The sequence below is a fragment of the Camelus bactrianus genome, chromosome 11 (genome assembly GCF_048773025.1).
Source record: "Camelus bactrianus isolate YW-2024 breed Bactrian camel chromosome 11, ASM4877302v1, whole genome shotgun sequence".
Taxonomy (NCBI): Eukaryota; Metazoa; Chordata; class Mammalia; order Artiodactyla; family Camelidae; genus Camelus; species Camelus bactrianus.
In genome coordinates, this window is record NC_133549.1 from 61,011,784 (window position 1) to 61,021,411 (window position 9,628).

Consider the following 9,628-nt stretch of genomic DNA (forward strand, 5'->3'; position numbering starts at 1 on the left):
TGATTTTGTGCTGTATTCAACTCCTGCCAATACCTTTGCATATTCTGTAGTAAAACAAATTTCATTCACCAAGGTTGGACATAATGAGCCATGATTCACACACATCATGTGAAGTAGAACCAGCATTTTACACTGACTCTAAAACATATTTCTCAAGATACACTGTATCTCTAGCAACTGGAGATAAGGCCTATGGAAACCCCATCTTTCTGGAAGATAATTTTAAATTTAGAAATAAACAAGTGGTGTCTTAGAACCTTCAGGGGAAAAGAGCTTGTTATAAAGCCTGGGCCCTCACTCAGTGCTTGTTGGATCTTATTTGATACACAATTCGAGGACACATGATTATTTCACAATCTTTAGCAACTTAGAAGTAGCAGCAAACTAAAAAGGTGTGTTAATAGAGGTAGACCCAAGAGCAACAGGAGAAGGAAAGTTAGCTTGACCTTAAGGCAAGAATAACAACTCAAAATCAGCACTGCATTTATCTGGTATCAAGATAGATATTTATAATTACGATTTTTGCCTCATTCAAAAGGCATTTTAGATATGTTCCTTTCTTAAATTTGATGTGCTGGTACTTGATAGAGTCAGCTAGTATTATCTAGAAAATTCACTCTTGATGATGCCATATAAACAAAATAAAGTTCCATTTGACCTTAACTCAGGCAATAGCAAACCTCTCTGGCCTGGGAAAGCCCTTATTTCTTTTCGGATATATTTCTCAAAAACATTACTTAAAGGCTCATAAAAAGTAAAGTTGAGTAAAATCACAGAGATTTGTTTTACTCCATGTCAACAAAACCTGCAATAAAAATTTTCAATAGTTTTATTTTCTCTTGAAGTTTCATGTAATGAATAAGAAAGTCTACAATTTTAGCAGTTTGTGAAATAATCAGAAGAGACCTCCAGTTAAGGAAAGCTGATGACTATAGTTTATATCCCTCTTCCTAACCCTAAAACCAGGAACCTGGGAGCTGAGAAGGCTCCATTGGAACCAGGCTGGAATTAGAGAGTCACAGCCTCATGGATTGGCCACTAAGATTGGGTTGGAAGTGCTCCACTTGAGAAATTTCATCTAGAATGAAATGCAGAGAAAAGCTTTGCTTTCCCTAAAGAACATACATTTTTTTCCGCTTCTAGTCTGAATTGAAAAATATGTACATGTGATTATTTAAATCGTATCTTTTTCTCCCTCTTTTCTGTGAGCTCCATGGTGCAGAAAATGTGTCTTCTTCTCTGTCCATTATAGCCTCAGAACCTAGCACAGTGCCTGGCATCTAATAGACATTTAATAAGCATCTATTGAATTAATGCTATTGAATGATACTCCTTTTTCATGTGGTCACCTGGAACCTCTGGGCTGAATTTATAACTTATCCACTACTGTGTTACTAGGTTGAATGGTGTTCAGATCTGTACTTTTTTCACCCTCCTTACTTCCTATTTTAATATTAATGTTCCCTGAAACATATTTTTATTTTTATTTGATTGTTTTATTGCATGTTTTCCTGCTGTGGGCCATCTTAAATCAATTGTTGAACAGAGTATAAAAATATTTAGGTTATAATGAAAAATGAGTTATCTGCTACTACCAATAAAAACATCTGATACATTTAATATTCACTTTACCTAATTTCTCCTAGATTAAAATACTGAGAAGGAAGTGAGATTTTCCTTGGAACTTGTACCCACTTATTCTAACAGTAACCAACATTTACTGAATATCAGTCTATTCCAGATACCTCACTTGCACTAACTCATTTAATCCTTACAACTGCCCTCAAATACTGATAATGTTTCTCAAAGGAGGAAAGATCGTAGGGATGAAGTGTTACTAAAATTGGGTCATTTTCTGATTTATCAATCAGGAATTTAGCAGTCCATAACACAGGATAGCAATAGTCCATTACAATAGTGGCTTGAATAAAAGTTTATCTTATGCAACAAAAATTCCACTGGAGGGCATTTCAGAGTTGGCAAAGAAATCCCACAGTGCCATTGGACTCCTCTCTTTCCATTCAGCCATCCTTTGTATCTCTTCATGCTGGTTGCTTCATGGTCCAAGATGACAGCACTATTTCTGTCATCACATTTGCAGTCCAGTAGGAAGAAAGGAAAAGGCAAAAGGCAAAAATGTTTGCTAGCCAAATGTGTCTCCTTTAACAAGAAAACAATAGGTTTTCCTAGATGCCTCACTTAGTGACTTTCACTTATATCTCACTGGCCAGAATGAGGTCACATGGCTATTCCTTTCACATATATGGGAAGCTGGGAAATGTAGTGTTTTCAGGCAAGGCGCATTGCTATCCCAAATGGAATTGAAGTCCTACGTGTAGGCCATCATCTGTGTCTGTAATGTTCTCAGTATATGAGTAAGCAATACTAACATATCATGGAAATTAAAAGAACATCAGACTTTATAGAAATAATAGAATTGGGCCTACTTTTATTCCAGTGTTATTTTAGCATAAAAAAATTTTTGACCTTCATTGTACTACATGTCTAAATTCAATTTCCCATATATGATCATATTTGTTATAATGATTTTTTTATGCACTAAAACATCACCAAATATTCTGTACTGACAATTCCTGACAGTGGTCTCGCAAATACCCTCATGCAGAAAGGTTTAAAATTCATTAGTGTATTTAAACTCTCACATACACACAAAGACCTCCCCACAAAACAAACAAACAAACAAACAAACAAACAAACAAACAAAAAACACCCAACGAAAAAAGTAGTGTTAAGCAGTCAAGAATCAAGTAAGTAAAGAATGTTTAGTGATAATCAGGATTAATTCTGAGGAAGATGATACTGTTGGGTTTTAGAAAGAATAAACAACTGACACAATGAAATATTTGCAGTATTTGTTTCAGTTTATGTGAAAGGAGTTGTTTTCCCAAAAAGATGTGATATCTGCTATTTAATATCAAATATAATTCTTATAATTACAGTGGGGGGGAAATCTTCTAACACTGTGGTTTAAATTAAGTGTATCTCCTTTATCCAAACTCCTCTTTAGCTAGATAGGGGAGCTAAAACTCCTACAACTTCTAAAAGATTGGAATGTAAGAGTGGGTTTTGGAAGATGAAAGATGTTTTGGGGAGTATCTTCATGATGTGCAATAATATTCTCCACAGAATACAACTAAATAAAATTTACTGATATTAACAAATACTTTTTAAATGGTCAGAACTGGACAGCTGAAATTAAGGCAGTGGGTCTCTTAGAGGATGTTAATTACATTCTGCTTTTCATTTTAGCTTCTTTAGGTTTGGTTGGTTTTTACAAGAGTGTGGTTTGAGGGAGAACTCAAGGTATCTGTTTTCTGTGAGGAAGCACTACTGTGCTTTTACCACACCCCAGTTAGGATGCGTTCTCTCCCTTCTCTGCCCTGTTGGAAACCTGTCTTCTTCATGGCTGCACCTTCAAAGTCATCCCTGATGCCCTCTGTCCACCCCTCTCTCCTTTCCTGTAATCTGATTGAATTCATTGTATTATTTGTGTATATCATGACCTTATAATTTATCATGTAAATTAGGACTATTTCAAGAGTGAAAGAAGACACTACAAAATATTATGCCAGTTCAACAGAAGCCAATTGGGAATATCCCAGGCAATCCAGGTGCATGGTCACCGTACTTAATTGATCCAGGGGCCTCTGACATCTGTGAGGGAAACATTCCTGTAACTGTCAAGAGGTCAAAATCATGAAAGTAGGTTCAGATTCCTGGCTGTCTCCTAAATCCTAATTGTATTTAGACACATACCTGTCTGGACATCACGTACAGTGATGTCTGGACAGTGTAAGAAAACTGCCTTTTTGAGTTTTGTCTCTCATTTGAGGGCTATTTCTTCACTAAGAAACAGTGCCTTTAAAGACTTCCCACGACAGGAGATAGGGAAAGATGCTATGCTGTCTGCTGAGTTCACAAACCAGCTAAGTGGTGGTACCATCTCAGCAGCCTCAGCAGACATACAGTTAAAATTCCTACCTCAGCAAAGTGCCAAATTGATAAGCCATGATCCTCCTTGACATGTCTTACAAGTTAAAGCATGAACATTGATTATACAGTAATTATACATTGTCTGGACCTTCTTTAAAATTCAAGACTCCATGGTTTCAATGAAGTTCTTGTTCAAGTATTTGAGTTTCTGTGGAGCTGTATTTTAAGAAAAGCTGTAGACTAGTCTACAGGAATTCTAGTAGCCCATTTCCCCAGAGAGATGGAGTGGCTTTTTTCTATCTATACATTAATATTTAAGACTATTTATGCTTTTTTTTTTGGATTCCACACACAAGTTATAGCAATCTCGTGTTTTTATCATCTTTAATCACCTTCAGTCATTGGTATAGTGCCAGTCAAAATATCAGTTGAAGCAACTGACTTTGAAGTGGGTTAGCCAAAGACTTTAGGTAATCATTCTGGCTCTAGATTCTCAAGGCTCTCCTCCTGTACTAAATTAGATTATCAGAAAAGTATGTCTAACTTCCCTCAGAAGTAGTAAGAACAACAGTATAATACTGTGCCTTCATTTTGTTGTTGTTGTTACTATAAGAAATGGTCATTCCAAGACTGAATTTTCAATAAAATTCAGTTGAAGATGCTACTTGTTGTATGGTTCAGCGCTTTTCATAGAAGGATCTATGTGAGAATTCTGCTAATATAGTACTAGAAAGATTTTATCCTTTATAACGTACTTACATATGTCCTTTCATTAGTTAGTGAATGCTACATGACCCTTCACATTTCCTTCTGGCTGTCAAAAAGCTCAGAGATAAGTTTTATGCATCATAATCAGTAATGCCTTTTTTTTTTAAGCTCAAGGTAAATTCCATTCTTTAATCTTTGTCTCAGTCATTTTACTGGATCTATGCTATCTTCTGTTAGTAGTCTCAGATACTCTTATATTATCTAATAGTCTTTTAGATAGTATAAACGTTAAATAAATAAATATATAAGGTTTCTCATTTTTAATTATCTGCTTGTATGTATAAATATTTTCTTCCAGCAAGTCAGTTTCTTAGAGACAGGAACTCACCTTTTCTCACCTGCTACATCCTTTCTGTGGCTGTCACAGGGTCCTGTAGGCAGTCAGGGCTCAATAGTAGTTAGTGATTAATGGTATCAAATCTAATTAATTCAGCCAAAATAGAAGTTTTGTGATCTAACATTTTTTTAAAAAAACTACTTGTAAAGGTAAGCTACTATATTAATAAATCTTAAGACTGAAAACAAACACATGAAATTATGTTCAACCTCAAAACAATAAAAAAATACAAATCAAACTATTAAACTACTGTTCTTGAACAGTATCATTAGCAAAGATTCTTTTTAATGATAAGCTGCTGGCAAGCATCTTGACAAATAAATGGAATTCTAATCAGTAGAGGTGAGAATGAACAACCTTTCTAGAAGAAAATTTGGCAATAAGAGTGAAAAACTTCCAAGATGTTTATATCTTTGATACTGCAATTGTATTTATCCTATGAAACAAGAGATGTGCCAAAAAACAAATCATGTTTAAGGATCTTTTCATAGTATAACTTACAATAGTAACAAAATTATAAATAACTGTCAAACAATAGAAGAGTGAAAATTGGTACAAATGTGACAATTTGGCAACATTTACAGATAACCCTCTATCTAGCAATCCTTTTTCTAGGAATTTACCTAAAAACAATATGTGAAGTAGCATATATAAAAGGATATTTTGTCAGCATTATTAAAAATTTCAATTGTATGGAACTGGATAAGTGAAACTTAGAACCTTTATGTGGTGGAATACTAGGCAGCTAATAACTTGGTGTTGTAGAAGAAAATTTATTGACATAGAAAACAGTAACACAGTCAATCACTGAGATATAAATACAATTTACAAAACAGCATTTATGGGATGTAAGCACTTTTTAAAATAGAAACTGTTAACACTTAGGTATGCCAGTGTGCTTATATGTACTTTTCAAATTGTCTGCAGTGAACAAGTAGTACTTTTTTAAAATCAGAAAACCTAGCCAAGTCTGCATTTATGATTTTAATGTCTCAGCCTAGAAGCAGCAGCTGACAATAAAATGGCAGACCCTTCAGAGGAAAGCTGTTCTCTAGGTGTGAGTCAGGCACTTTACAGAGTCATCTGAATAATACCAGGAAGCTGGGGCTACTGAGACAGAAGGCTTCCATTATCCCAGGGCCTACACACCAATCAGAACCTGTTCTCCGTGTTTGCCAGCCCTAATCACTAGAGTTCGACACATCATTCATGGTGTATCCATCAGAGAGTCTCGTAAGCTAGCAAAAGGCTCTCTCCAGAAAAGAGCTCTAGGACGGAGGCAAGAGGATGCAGGAGAAAATGGCCTTATCATGTTCTCAGGGTGGGTGCTGCACCCCAGTAAGTGGGCCTCCACCTTACAAAAAAGGTATAAGACATAGTGTTTTGCTTTCTGGCTTATTTTGCAAATTAGATGCACAAAACAGTACTAAGAGGTCTGAAAAGAGCTAATGTTTCTGGCCAAGTCTCAAATCTAATCCCTTATTCAATTTAATGTTACTGAGCACTGTAACAGTGCAGGGACCTATGCTAAATGATGTGGAGTATACAGGAGGCATACTAACATGCAGGAAGCATCTGCTAGAAGTAGGCCAAGCTTGAACTTCTCATTCTTGATCTCACGCATCCTGCCAGTCACCCTGGGTGTTAACGTGATCCTCTTCTAACAGATGAAATAGAGGCACAGAGCAGAAGTAGAATTTGCCTAAGTCCAAATACTAACTGGGGAAGCTAAAATCTGAACTCAGATCAGCCTGATCCCAAAGTCCATGTTTTCACCACTATTTATCAATGTACCAGTATCTAACTTAGAGGTTTACAAGTCATGCATCCAAATATCTTTAAAAAGAAGAAGAAGAAAAAAAAAAGGAAATGTCCTGTAAGTTCAGTTCAAACCTCTAGTGGAAAGCAAAGGAAAGAGAACGCCTCTTCCAGAATTGCTGGAGGAAAGTCTTCACAAAAGGGAACAGCAGCACATAAACCAGACCGTGGAATTTCCTTAAGATTCCGACAGGATGGCAGCAAAGATGTACCAGTAGTTCCCAACAGCAAGAGCAAAGACACAGAAGTCGGACCCAGAGGCTGTGCCTGAGAAATGGTGACGGCCTGTGGGGTGCCTGGAGGCTGAGCCAAGCCTTAGAGAGGCCTGAATTTATCCTATGGAAATTTTTGAGTAGAGAACAGCACAATCACAACTATGCTTTAGAATGTTTACTTAGAAATATTTGGTCCAGTTGGTGTTCCCCCCACCCCTACCTTTTAAGTTCATAAGGAAATTTTGATCTTTGAAGAGCAAATAATGGCCATCTTGAAAGGTCAGGATTTGTGCGTGTGTGTGTGTTCTTTTTTAATTTGTAGTATGTAGATTTCCTTAGCTAGGTTCTTAACTACAATGTAAATTTGACCGTTTAAGAACTCACTGTCTGATCCTCATGTATTCGTCTTTCATTATAGGCCAATGTTATTTTCCCATTCGGCAAATTACTTCAGTACAGCAAATGTGGATTGGTTGCTAAGATACTGCAATCAGCTCAGCTTGGTTAATGAAGAATATGGATATTGATGAATGAGTGGGTCTATCAGTGTCCCCCTTAGGGGCTGTGTCATTGTAACCTCACCACTCATTGAAATCAGCTCAAGTAGATGTATGTTTTAGGGTGGGAAGCCAGCCTAACTGACCCAAACCAGCAGAGACTTAATTTGGAAACAGAAAAAACAATTCAACATGAACATAAAAAGCTAGAAAGGTGAATATGGCCTGCTTTCTTTTTTGTTGTAATTCTTCAGTGCTACTTGACAATCAGTTGAATTTAATATAACCCCCTGGGAAGCACATTTTCTTTCTAAGCAGGAAACAGTAAAATGTCAGAAGAACATAAAAGGCTGCTTACACCTGGAAGAGGAAAGACAGGTATGCTTCCAGAAAGAACACCTGAGTTGAACCCTGAGAATTAAGCAGTTGGCACTGCTTATCTGTTAACTTTTCTTTATTCCCAGCAAAGAACTGCAGCTTAGGAACATGTTGAAAAGTCCTCACTCAACTTTCCAAAGGAGATTATGAGCACCACTGCTAAAAATGAAAGTCAAGTAGCAATAGAAGGTGCAATGATCAGTTTTGATCAAGACCCAAGAAACAGGACAAGTGACTGTTTCCTCTCTGTCCCGTCTACCTCCCGCTGACCCACTCCCAAGCTGAGATCGCACCACCTCACACCTGAATCCCTTCACAGTCGCTGCTCATCCACCATTCCCGACTGTGATGGCTCCCTACTTCCCACTGCTCTGGATTTTCAAGCAGTGTCCCAAAGAGCACTTAAGTATGGTGAACAAGTCTCAAAGGTAGACCAGGGGTCATGCCATTGAGAGGTGTGTTCCACACCCACTCCTCCACTCAGAAGTCATCATATTCATCTATTTTGTTCACTGAGCTTCCACTTAAGATTTCTTTAAGAGAAAAGGCTTTCATCACCAAAAGAAGTTTGAGAACCATTGTTGTACATCACTGCAAGCCTGAGTTCACACGTTTCATCATCTGGCCCACTGGCTTCACCAGCCTCGTTTCCAAACCTCTTTCCTGCCCATTGTTTCTCAGTATATTCATTCTCTTCCACGCTGCCTCCAAGTCATAAAGAACTCTTAGGACATTTCTTTGACTCTTGGCCATGTCTTTCTTGCATCCATTTCTGATGTACTTTCATCTCTGTAAGTCTTATCTGCCCAGTGGACTAAAGGCTTGGGGTGAGGTGGGGACCCCACCTGCAGAGACATTCAGCACTCACTCACACATGGGATCCTCACTCATGGCTCCTTCCTACCTCCCTGCCGTTGGTGACACGTTCCTTCACCCAGTTCAGCTGCCCATTCAAGACACTGAGCCCTCTTTTTCTTTTTTTTATTTTTTTCTTTTGTGTGTGTGTGTGTGTGTGTGTGTGTGTGTGTGTGTGGTCTTTGGTGGGTTTGTTTTTTTTTTTTTTGAAGTATAGTTGATTTACAATACTGTGTTACTGTGTTAGTTTCTGGTGTACATCACAGTGATTCAGCTACACATATATATTCCTTTTCATATTCTTTTCATTATAGATTATTACAAGGTATTGAATATAGTTCTCTGTGCTATTCAGTAGGACCTTGTTTAAAAATATGGCACGTTTCATAGATTTGCATGTCATCCTTGTGCAGGGGCCATGCTAATCTCTGTATAGTTGAAATTTTAGCATATGTGCTGCCGAAGCGAGCACTGAACCTGTCTTTCTTGAAGCTCACCTCCTGCCTCTCTCAATCATTTCTGAGGCTCCAGTCTGTTCTGACCTCCCCTCCTCAGGACTAATGCACATCTAGGCAGTACTCCATGATTTAGCTTGTAATCATAACCTGCCTTGAATTGTTCTCCAGTTGTTTCAGGTGTTATATTTGTCTCCTGCGACTGAGCTGCAAGCTCATTGAGGCAATGGACTGATCTTAGACTTTTCAGTAAAAGCAGATGTCATGTTTGCTTTTGGCAAACTACACTCAAAGGTCGTTGGATGAGTCAACTCCTCCTTAATTCCAACTGAAGATAATTTTGTCTGTCTG

At 37.6% G+C, this 9,628-nt stretch overlaps 1 non-coding gene across 1 annotated transcript; it reads right to left on the reverse strand.

Annotated features, from left to right (window-relative positions):
* Nucleotides 1-9,190: 9,190 nt before the first annotated feature.
* Nucleotides 9,191-9,294, reverse strand: LOC123617712 (U6 spliceosomal RNA). Its single transcript, XR_006725918.1, has one exon. It is a non-coding gene; the product is annotated as a U6 spliceosomal RNA (small nuclear RNA).
* Nucleotides 9,295-9,628: the final 334 nt, after the last annotated feature.